Source organism: Mastomys coucha, unplaced genomic scaffold (genome assembly GCF_008632895.1).
Source record: "Mastomys coucha isolate ucsf_1 unplaced genomic scaffold, UCSF_Mcou_1 pScaffold23, whole genome shotgun sequence".
NCBI lineage: Eukaryota > Metazoa > Chordata > Mammalia > Rodentia > Muridae > Mastomys > Mastomys coucha.
In genome coordinates this window covers 72440923-72453422 of record NW_022196906.1, presented here as the reverse complement: position 1 = coordinate 72453422, position 12500 = coordinate 72440923, and the positions used below count along the sequence as shown (strand labels likewise).

At 40.5% G+C, this 12500-nt stretch overlaps 1 long non-coding RNA gene across 1 annotated transcript in view; it reads left to right on the top strand.

Annotated features, from left to right (window-relative positions):
- LOC116072185 overlaps positions 1-393 on the top strand; it is a 503-nt gene extending 110 nt beyond the window's left edge. The window contains exon 2 of the long non-coding RNA XR_004111348.1: positions 147-393. This is a non-coding gene — a long non-coding RNA (uncharacterized LOC116072185). The remainder of the gene's footprint in view (positions 1-146) is intronic.
- Positions 394-12500: the final 12107 nt, after the last annotated feature.

The following is a 12500-nucleotide window of genomic DNA, read 5'->3' as shown; positions in this document are numbered from 1 at the left end:
TCTATATTCTGGGTTGACATACTTCAGTTAACATGAATAGTTAGCTAGAAGCTGAACTACAGAAGCCAAAAAAGCAAGGTTTATATATGTAGAGACTCTCAGAAATAGACTTTGATAGATTAGGTCTTTGTTTTTTATTTTGGCAGGTGGTGCTATCTGCATGCTGTGTTTTTCATCCTGAAAGGTCCTTTCATCATAGAGTCAGTTGTGGGAGGTCTCTGCCGAGACCATGGACAGACAGCAGAGTGTCAATCCACAAAAGGAAAGAAGTCTGGTTCAATATGACTCCATGGCTAGTGTTGGTTCAAACTTTGAGAGTTTGACACCATGTAGTTTATGAAGTACAGTACAGTTTGGGATAACTCAGTCCTGTACACACAATAAAGCTTAAAACATGACTACATCAAAATTCTTTGTAAAATACACGTGACATCTTCCATAAAGATGGGTTTTATAGATTGAGTGTTAAAACCTAGCTCATGATGAGGGTCTGGGGGAGGATCTGATGTGGTCTAACTCACACAGTACGAAGGTCACCAGACTATTAACCACCTCCATTTCTATCCTTCTGGGCAGAAAGCATCTCTATTTTTGAAGAGACAATTCTACATGTTTAACATGTCTGGTTTCCCTAATGCATGTCTGCAAGTACAAGGACCTTTGTGCCTCCCACACTATGAAATGGTCTCTCCAAGAAATAGCTGCATAAACAAGATGGGAGCAAGGACAGGATCCAACAGACATGTTAACAGGAAGGAGAGGAGAGCTCACAGTCTTACCCTGGTCAAAGAACTCCAGGCAATGAGTTATAGAGTCTGAGAACTCAGAAAGGCCATCTGGACTTTATTGAGATTTTATTTAAGTTGCAACTGACCACAATTTTATTGGTCAGATTTGGGACTGTGGGCCTGGCTGAAGCCAGGTTCTTGTATTTTGTTTTTGTTTTTGTTTTTGTTTTTTGAGACAGGGTTTCTCTTTGTAGCCCTGGCTGTCCTGGAACTCACTCTGTAGATCAGGCTGGCCTCGAACTCAGAAATCTTCCTGCCTCTGCCTCCCAAGTGCTGGGATTAAAGGCTTGTGCCACCACTGCCTGGCACAGGTTGGTGGGTTTTAAAAGGCAAAAGCCACAGTTCATTCCTATGGACATTCTGTAGGTGAAATTCCTGCAGACATAATACTTCAGCAGACTTGAGATAACATCCCAGGTCTTTTGCCTTCCTGGAATGTCTGGAATGTTTTAAGAGACTCAAGTTGTTGACAGGACTGGTCTTAGAATGGTTGCTTTGATGAAAAAACAAAACAAAACAAAATAAAACAAAACAAACAAAAAACCCCCGTCATTTCAGCGGCTACATAGTGACTGCTGAGAGGGAGCATTAGTCTTCCCTGATTGGTTATCCAATGCCGAGTGGTCAGTCCCAGAATCACACACATACAAGCAACATTAATAGACTCAACAGGTTGTATTTATATAGTTATTCAAGTTTTAAGTGGTAGGAATTTAGAAAAATTGGGATACACACACACATACACACACACACACACACACAGTTTTAAGAAAAAGTCAGATCTGACAGCACAGGCATATGATTGCCAATACTTGGAAAGCTGAAGCATGAGGATCACAAGTTCAAAGGCAGAGGCTACAGAAAAAGTTCAAGGCCACTCTGGGCAGTTTAGCAAACCCTATCTTAAAATAAAAAGTTAAAAGGGATCTGGAGATACAGTTCCCTGGGGCAGGGTTTGCTTGGTATTCATGAGGCTGCAGTTTCAGTTTCCAGTACCAAAAGTATAAGAAATGGGTCTGGGTTCTCAAGAAAATGCCCTCACCACCCCAGAGCATTCTGGCAAGGCAGAAAGTCTTACTTTTGCACACGGTACATAAAGTCATGCCAAAACCAAGCAGGCAAGGGTCCTACTAGGTATTTATTACTAATGCGAAGGGAACCTGTACCTCATTCTGAGTGGCCGAGCTGAGTCTCACATCCTTATGTGATTGGCTGACTTAAAGCCAAGCAGTTGGTAATCACAACACGGTTTTGGGGCAGAAAATGAAACTTTGAACATAGATTTTGATTTCCAGAAATGCTGATGCTAGAGGAATTTGAATTTCTGCCAAGTGGCTTCTTTTAAAAATGAAAAAGAAAATTAGTTTTGTCTCGTTTAGAGTAAGTGGTCCTAGCCACTGAGCCATCCCTCTAGCTCCTCTTAAGACTCTTGAAGCTTAATTTATCTGGTTTGCTATAACTCATAAGGTTTCTTAAGACTGGATTAATGTCTAAGGATGGCTAATGTCATTGAAATGTTTTACCTGAGGAATTAGGTGAACTCATTGTTAGCAATGTGTTGGTTTTATTATCTCTTGTCCATGCTCTAAATTTGAAGTTAGTGACAGGTAAAATTAGTTTTGTCTTGTTTAATCCTTGATAAAAATGATCTTTTGTTTATATTTCTCACAGTTTCCTCCTCTTTTACAATATATTTTCATTCATTTGTTCAAACTAAATTTACCTAGTTCAATTTTTTTGTCCTGTGATATTCATCGGTGATGTATGATAATATATAGAAAAGTTGGCTGTTATTGCTGTTTCTGTTCGTCATTGAGCTAACCCTGGTGTGCACAGGGTCATGTAATATGTGACGGTCATTATGACTCTTATAGCTGTGACAGGCGAGGTAAGGGCTGAGGTCATTCGTTACTTACTTGCACTTTCCAAGCCATCATTTCATAGGATTAGAAGGATCACTTGTTCCCAAAACATTAGCACTGAAGAACCTTTGTAAATGTATAGTGGGGAACAAAGTTTCAGTGCCTTCTACCAAGCATAATTCACATACCTACCTTTTCCATTAAGATCGTATCAAGTGGGATCCTGTTCCCCCAAGCGTTTCAGCTGGTAAAATCCAGCTGGCTAGATACTTGTTTAAGGGTATCTATGGTATAATTGATAATTCTTTGTTGATTATTCTACATTCTTACGTATTGTTAAGCACCAGACTATAGTCAGTTTTAATTCTGCATCTATTTGGTTCCTAACCTTACTTATTTGGGACTCCCCTAGCGACCCCTATGGAGTCAGAGTAGGTATCCAAAGACCGGGGCATTGACCTCTTTAGCCTTGAGGTTAGCTTTGCAAAGATAAGGAGAGCTGAAGGCTTCAGGACCTTCAGCATACACAGCTGGAGGTTAGAGCACAGTTGGTGACTTTTTTCCCTCTCTTTCCATGTTCACTGTTTTAGCTAGGCTAGCTGGCCAGTGAGCTCTTGGGGTTTTACCCATCTCCACCTCACAGCCCCAGAGTCATGGCTGGCTTTTTACTATGTGGGTGCTGGAAATTCAAACTCAAGTCAACATACTTGCAGATTGCAGAATAAGTGGTCCTAGCCACTGAGCCATCTCCTCTTAAGACTCTTGAAGCTTAATTTATCTGATTTGCTATAACTCGGGCTATAAGGTTTCTTAAGACTGGCTTAATGTCTAAGGATGGCTAATGTCATTGAAATGTTTTACCTGAGGAATTAGATGAACTCACTGTTAGCAAGGTGTTGATTTTATTATCTCTTGTCCAAGCTCTAAAGTTGAAGTTAGTGACAGGTAATATTTCTAATAGGAGCTGAATCGCAGATCAGCCAATCATCTCAGATTTTACTCTGCTATGGTATTAGTCAAATTTTGCTCATGAGTGAATATTATTTACTGACTTTTGGCTCAGCAGCAGATTACTTTCTAAATATAAAAATGACTGTTGAACTATACTTACCATTTATTCCTCCAGGTACTCATTCTTTCTATGCAGTAGCTCCAAGGCATACCTTCTAGTGCAGCGGTTCTCAACCTTCCTAATGCTGTGACCCTTTAGTACCGTACCTCATGTGGTAGTGACCCCCCCATCAAAAAATTGTTTCATCCTTACTTCATAACTGTAATTTTGCTACTGCTATGAGTAATGTAATGTAAATATCTGTGCTTTCTGATGGTCTTAGGTGAGCTCTGTGAAAGGGTCATTTGAATTTCTGTAAGGGGTCAAGACCCACAGGTTGAGAACTACTGTTCTAGGATGTGCTAGTCACAGACAGCTCTTGGCTGGAAACCCAGCAGATGTGTCAGTATGATGGTTTCTGTCTGTCACTCTGTAATCCAGTATCTGTTTCTGTGCTACCATGCCAACCAAGTGCTTCTGACTCACATAGAACTCTGTGGTATTGCTGAACCAAGTGAATACTCTCTAGTTCTGTCTCAGCCTTTTTTCAGAATGGCCCTACAATGCAAATCCTGGTTGTGTGCTTCTCTTGTGGTATAGCTCTTCAATGGCATTTGCCGTGGTGAATTATTCAAATGAATATCAGGGAGTGTTCCAGTGTGCTTAACTTTCCAGCTGTTATTTCTCAACATTTTTGACCATCTAGCTAATTTGATTTGTCAGTGATCATTGGGATTAATAATGTATTTTACCAAAGAATATGAAATTATCATTATATCATCACATTATTGCATATAAGTTAATGAGACGTTTCATTATTTTCTTATGAGATCTTTGAAATCCAATGTATAAATTTATATGTTCAGTTGACCTCAGCTTTCACTAGTCATTTTTAAGTACCAATAACCCTGAGTGGCTTAGTGGTTACACTAAAGCTCTGAGTTATTAAGTATTAGTTAGAGGACAGGCGGTAGTGGCACATGCCTTTAATCCCAGCACTTGGGAAGCAGAGACAGGCAGATTTCTGAGTTCGAGGCCAGCCTGGTCTACAGAGTGAGTTCCAGGACAGCCAGGGCTACATAGAGAAACCCTGTCTCAAAAAGAAAAAAAAAAAAATCCTCCTCTCTCTCCTCCAGTGTTTTCAAGGTGAAATGCTGAATCTTTGATTTCACTGCTATTTTTATTTTGTCAGATAGATTTTTCCTTGAAGCTGTTAAGAATAATCAATGTTCTGAAGGAACATTAATCTACAAAGGCCAGGAAGGTATGGAAATATGAGAGCAGATGTATGTAAAAATTTAAAATATCTGTCCAGTTTCAGTTCAGTACTGAACTACTTCAGCATCTATATCTACTTTGTAATTTATAATAATCGTGTAAATAGTACCAAATTTCTTTATTATTGTAATTTTAGTTTTGAGTTGTCAATGTTTACACTCTAAATTTTAATTTCTCATACATCTTTGAACAACAGTTTCCCGCTCTGCAAGAACTTTTCATCTTCCTCTTTACTCAGAGATTTTACTTCCAGTGGTCTAATGTGCACAGAATGATTCTAATTTTATAGCCAAATATACTACTTCTCTTCTTTGTTGATGGGAATCGAATAAATACAACCAACAGATAAGAGACTGAAGAAGTATTTGCCTCTTGTAGAAAGTAAGGAGAATCTAGGAAATGGTATTCAGAGCAGTGACCCACCAGCAATGATACCAGGAGTGTTTCTTGGAGGAAACTTCTATATATGCACATATAAAGGATTGATCATCACCTGTAGTGGTGGGCACCTTCCCGAGCATGCTCAGTTTGAAGTCATTCATTTACTGTTTTATTTTTTTCAAAGACATATTTCTGGAATCCAAGGTCTATTCTGTTAGCCTCTCTTATACCCCAAGACAGTAATTAAGGGAAAGGAATTGGTGTTCAAAGCCATCCCAATGAAGAAGAGGAGCCTTACTATCTCTGGGTTGTTGAATGCAAACGGCTTTAATTGGAAAACAAGAGTCAGGAAGTCCATGTGCCAGGCAGGCCTTAGCCAGAAATGTGTCTGCTCTTCTCTTCAGCAAGAACTACACCGTGGACTTTGCTGTTTACTATAATTCGATGAAGGGTCTTCTTCAGGAAGTAGAATTAGGCAGCAGTGGACTGCAAAGGGAAAAGATGTGGAACAAGGAAATTTCAAGGGAAGTTCCATTATACTTCAAGGAAAAGCCGGTGGGTGAATTCAGGATTCAGATTAATGATTGACTTTTCGACACCCTGAAAGGGCCAAGCAGGTTGACTTAGCCATTCAGATGGGTCCTTATTCTCTTGAGAGCCTAATCAAACAAAAACAAACTTTGAAGAAGTCTGATCATTTACAAAAGGCAGCAGATTCCTCCTGCACCCCAACTAGCACAGATGATTTTCTCTAAAAGTACCTGCTTTCCCACAAACAATTTTGTGGACGAGAAGACCACAGTTGGAACTGCTGGATGGGGCTGCACTGGAAATTTATTTATTTATTTTACATGGAAAGGTATATAGTTGTTTGCAACAGTTTCCTTTGTCCCTTTTCTCTCAAAAAGTTACTAGAACTCACAAGACTACTTCTCAAAGTCTACAGCTACTACTGATGGTCCAGACTGAGCAAAAGAAGGTCAGGGGAATTTCTTTTTCGACTATTCTTTCATAGTCACATATTTCTGAACATGTAGAAATACACATCTATTTTGGTGTCAGCCAAGAGGTCTACAAAAGATTGAGATGCAACTTGAGAGATAGGTAAGGCTGGAAGGAAAGTCATATATCTAATGATTTGTGCTTGGTGAGTATTTGGGACTCTGGGCTCATCTGGCACCAGCAGCCATTGTTACTGGAGTCATTAGAGTCAGACCCTGGAACTTACCAGTCTTAATGAGCCACTTAGCCACTTGGCCACTTGCTTTCAATAGGAAAATTTAATAGTAGTAGTGAAAACTCAACAAAAAATTTATTCAGTGTGGCAACACTGGGGAGAAGCACAAAGAGTGACCATCCCTGGCCCCAGTCTAGCTTCAGGGTGCTAACATGGGGTTTGAGTTTAAAGGGTGCATATCTAAGCAGTTCTTACCAGGATGTAGTCCATCATTATTGTCTTTGTTCTGGTACCTTCTGTGAGGTGGTCTGGTGATGAGTTGTCTGAAATCATTTCCCAAGAGACAAGCTCCTGGTTGGTACTAGGGCCCCAGCCTTTTCTTTCTCCTAGCCTGAAACTCTTGGGGGAGTTCCAACTTCTTGGGCTCTGTTATTTCAATAGATAGCCAAAAGGAGGGACCCAAGCATCTCTTGAGAATATCTCCATTCTTGCAGGTAACCTGCAAGACCTCACTTGAGGTGGTTGCATGTCTTTCGTTGTCCTGCTGCTTCTATACTTCATTCTTTTTTTAGGAAACTCTTCAGGAACACACTAAGACACTGTGACAGATGTATGAACTGGAAATACATGAGACTAAAATGATATATGGGATAATCTTTGATCTGAGAGATAGGAGCTTGGGTATAGTGTCTCCCAATTCTTCGGAAAAGCAACTCTTAGCTACATTCTACACTGTTCCTCAGAGTCCTCGATTGTTAAAGCAGTAACTTGCTTGAATTACTCATGGATTAGCTCTTCTCACAAGTCCCCACCTCTCTTCCTCGGAAACCCATTACCAGTGAATGGACTGTAGCTGTGGTGGGTAATCTTGACTGACAATTTAATGAGATCTAGAATCACAATGTATACAAATCTCTGAGCATGTCTGTAAGGCATTGCGTATATTGGATTAACTCTGGTGGGAAGACTCACCATAAACCTTGGCAGTACCATGCAATGGGATGTATGAACCCAGTACTGAATAAATGATAAGGAAGTGAGCTAAGGACAAATATTCATCAGTATCTGCTGTCTTAATGTGGATGTATCGTTCCCAACTGCCTTCTGCTCCCGCTGCCAGCCTTCCCTACCATGATGAACTGTGTATTTTTGAACCATAAGCCAAATTAAACCTCTCCCTTAGTTGCTTCTTGCCAAGTATTTTGTTAGAGCAATGAGAAAAGTAAGTAGTGAAATAAGCAGATATTTTCTCAGATTTCCTTCAGGGAAGCCACAGCTAAGCTAAGGAAAGAGAGTAGCAAGTGAACGGGGGAGGATCTGCTAGATGGTCCAAGCTCTGGCTTGGTGGTTACTGCAATAATGAGTGGAGATAGAGGAAATAAAGTATCAGCTACAAATTAGAGTGGGCAGAAGATAGGTTTGCTTTTGAACACGCTAAGTTGAAGGGACTTGTAGGTGAGTATTTAACAGACAGTTGAAGAAATGAACCTGGAACTTGAGGGGGGCCAGGCTCAGGGAAAATTGGTTACTCTTGGTACCCAGCTTCTTACACTGTGGACTGCTATTCTATCTGAAGCCTCTTATCAACTGAATGTAGTGCTGTGGAAAACTTGGCATCAGTTAAAGGTTTCTGAATGTGCAATGACCAAAGGTTAATTCAAAGGCAAATGTGTAATTAATGTGTTTCTGGGAGTGCTTGCCCATATTGCATTATATAACTTCACTATAGCCTTGGCTCTGAGCACGGAACATAGGTGCTTTGCATAGCACATGCTGGTCACATTATATAACACCAATAAACTCTATAACATCAGTAAACAATGCCTGAACCACTTTGACTCCAATCTGAGATTATTATACTTTTTTGAACTGCAGTGTTTTGTTTTTGTTTTTAACTGTACGTAAAACATTGTCTTCTCTTACATAGATACAATGATTTATTTGTAGAAAACAAAGACAATGTTTTCAACTATTGTTCTTCAGCATGTATCAAGGAGGGTAGCTTTAGATGGTTTTACAAAGAATATTTGATTTTAAAAGCTTCTGTATGACAATTAGACTTTTCCCTTCTCTTCCTTCCTCCCTCCCTTCCTTCCTTCCTTTCTTTCTTTCAGTCCACGAATTTGAAGGAGAGCAGAGAGGGATAGACGGGAGAGTTTGGAGGAAGGAAAGGAAGGGAGGAATGTTTTAATTAAATTATAATCTCAAAAATTTTTAAAAGGGAGGAGTGAGTAAACAGAAAAAAAAGTTGATGTTTGACTTGTTGACTTGAATTTCATTTTTAAAAAAAAGTTCTGTGAATTTTGGCTTGAGATTAGCACGGAATTTCCAATACTTTCTGAAATAGCCCAAGAACACATTCTTCTGTTGTGTACTGTGTATTTAGGCAAAGCAGCACTCTCAGCATAGATGGTTCTAAAATCAAAATAGCAATCAGCTCTAAAAAGTGCTGAAGATGCTGTGTCTCTGGCAGTTTCAAATACTCAGTGAAGATTTAATTCTTCATGTAAAAGCAAATAAGCATGCCCATCTCTTTAACGTACACATTTGCTTTTATCTTTAACAAATGTTCAAATTGTATGCATATCAAGGAATTGTTTTGAAATATGTTTCAAGCTGGGGGATCAGCAGGTCTTTAATCCCTAGCACTTGGGAGGCAGAGGCAGGAGAATCTCTGAGTTTGAAGCCAGCCTGGTTTACAGAGCCTGTTCCAAGACAGTCAGGGCTACACAGAGAAACCCTGTCCTTCACCTATACCACCCCCATATAAATCTCTAATCTTTTTGGACTTACAAATTCCCATCAGAACATCCTCTTAAGCTCCGTTTATGACATTCTAAGTTCTCTCACATTCTTTCTCTAAATGAGTCCCAAAGCCCTAAGAACCAGTTGGTCAAGTTTGTCTCAGAAATAACCTTGACTTTGGTATTAGCCTTCCATATTAGTTACTATTCTCATTGCTTCGACACCGTATCTGATAAAAAGCAATTTAAGGAAGGAGAGGTTTATTATGAGTTATCATTTGAGAAAATATAGTCCATCATGGTTGGAAAGGCATGGAGGCATACATACAAAGCTGTCTGGTCACATCACAGTTATAGTCGGGAGATAGAGAGGAAAGAGTAAGTGATGCTGGGTAGAAAACCTTAAAGATCTGCCCCAGCTCCGAAAGGTTCTGTGACCTTCCCAGACAGCGCCATCATTTGGGGACGGAGGACTCATGAATATGTAATTATGAGGGATATTTCATATTCAAGTACATTTTCCATCCTGTCTCTTCTTTCCTTTCAGGGTTCCAGTATAATGTACACGTTGCCAAGTCTATATTCATTAGCATTATTTTCCTTTCTTTTTCAGAGTGGAAGGTATCTTAGTCTATTTGAGCTGCTATACTATTAAAAATGCCTTAGACTATAACTTATAGGTAGTAGAACTCTTTTTTTTTCACAGTTCTATAGGTTGGAAAACCAAGATTTAATTACAGATTTGGTACCTGATGACAGCTTTTTGATGGATGGCACTTTTTGTGCGCCTTTGCAACGTGGAAGGAGACAGGATTCCCTCAGTCCTTCGCAGACAAAGGCAAAGGTCTTATTCATGTAGACAGACTCCATGACCAAATTATCTCACATAAAACCTACCATTCAATACTCTCATTCTGTGGATTAGATTTCAACACATGAATGGGTCTATTGACTTTTCTTATGCAATCCCTAGCCTAGCTAATGAATATTTGATCTCAGATAAAATAGTTTTCAGCAACAGAATTCCCATTTGGCGTTGCTCTCTGCTTTCTATTGTGAGCTAAAATTTGTCCTTGGCTTACTGTATTATGTTAAATTCTCCAATGATTTTAGAGTAGCTGTGCCTGAGCTTCTGGTCACTATGACAAAATCCCAGAGGTAACAAATGAGAGAAGGGGAGGCTTGTGTTGGCTCATAGTCTTGGCTGTTTCACTCCATAGAGCTGCTGCCTTACAATTGGGCTGGACTCAAGTTTGAAAATTACAGTAGGAGCATATAGCAGAACTGGCCTGTTTACCTTATGGTAACTGGGAGCAGAGAGAGGATGGGGTGCTGGGTCCTAAGAGCTTCTCAATAGCGTGCTTCCAGCAACTTGCCTTTCAGTCCCTAGACCTCGTGTCTCAAAGGCCGAATGAACCCCCAACAGCACCAGGCTACTGACCACACTTTTAGAATTGTCTTTGTGCATCGTGAAACTCTTGATCTTAGCGACTTCTTTTATATCTTTGTCAATTTGAGTATCTGGGTCACCTGGGGAAGAAGGCTTCCTTAAACACACGCCTATGCTCATTCATCCGTCTGGCTGCTTTTATGTGGCTCAATGAGAAAACGTAATGGTTGTGAAAGAGATCATATGACTGTCAGGCTTCAAATATTTACTATCTACAAAAAAAAACGTTGCCAGCCATACCTATAAAGAATGACCCACAACCGAGGGCATAATTCTTCCTTCTATCATTTGGCTTTTTCCCAAGTGGATTATTGTAGGTAAAAGGAAGTCAGTTTCTACGTACCACTTACCGGAGGCAATGGGACAATAGCTCAAAAGGCATTTGCAAATCTCCAAGGCCAGTGAGGATCTTGGCAGCAAGGTTTTCAGAGGGTCTCCCGCAGGACCTCAGCTTTCACTGCCCCGTGCTGTCTAGAGGGTTTGCAGTCACTCAAGTGAGCTTAGATACATTTTTGCCATAACACTGTAGGACTCCAGTGGTCAGTGGTCAGCTTTGGCAGTGTTCATGTGGGACTGACTCTGCATATATACAGAGTGGAAGAACTGTGTGGTGGAGAATAGCTTTTTAAAGAATGTTCTAGACAGGGTTAAGGCCTAGGCAGGCTTGTCGCTGACACAGGGATCTGCAGTTCCTACTAGCTCTGTGCATAATGGGGCCGTGAGAGTGTGGTTACTTCTGACTGTAGAGTTAGCAGCACCTACTGCCAGCCAGAGAGAGCTGCAGGGATGAAACCCTACCCTGTGAAAACTGGTGCATGGTCTAAACTAAGCAAATTATGGGGGGGGGGAGGAGGAGGAGGGGGGCAGTGCAAGGTTACCTGAAGGCCTGGGGCACCCCACAGTGTATCCAAGATGCAGAACACAAAGAAAATTGTTCACCTGCATGCATAGTTATTGCTGTTTGAGGACTTTGTTTGAATCAGCCATTCCTTTCTTCTTTCCTACTTTGCTCTTTGGCATATGCCTGCCTCTGCACCATTGCTTGGAAGCAGGTGACTCGTTCATTCATAGACTCCTAGCTCAAGAGGAATTTGCCTTAGCATAAATCACGCCTGGAATCTCACTCAGCATCTGTTTGGTTGAAACTCTAGACTTTGGACTTTTGAGTTAGTGCTGAACTGAGTTAAAGTTTGGAAGCTATTGAGGTGGAGTGAGTATATTTGCACGGAGGTAGGACATTAATTTGGGGGACAAAGTTAAAATGCCACGGTGTGAAATGATCTCTTTTAATTCATGGGCTGGGACCTTGTTTTCTGAGGCAATCCCGGTGAGGTGTGAGTTTTCAGAGGTTGTGAGGGTTTCTGCTCTCTTCAACAGATTAGTGCCTCCCCTTGGGAGGAGGCTGCTGATCTAGACAATGGATTGCAGACAGAGGATGAGTCCAGGGTCTCCCTTTCTCTGCCTTCTTCCCTACCTCCCTCTCATGCTCTGTTGTTCTTCCACTTTCTGCCATGGGATGACTAAGCAAGAAAGCTTTCCTAACTAGCTAGAGGCAGGGATACACGGCTTTAGGATTTCCTAGTTCTCAGAACTGTAAAGCATTTCTACTTTTAAATCAACCCATCCATCCATCAATCATACAGTCCTTGGTATTCTGTTATAGTAGCACAGAATAGATAAAGAGACCAGTAAGTCAACGGGTGCTTTTCAAATTACCAAACTGCTTAACCTGAAAAGGGTTTCTTTTTTTTTTTTTTTTTTTTTTTTTT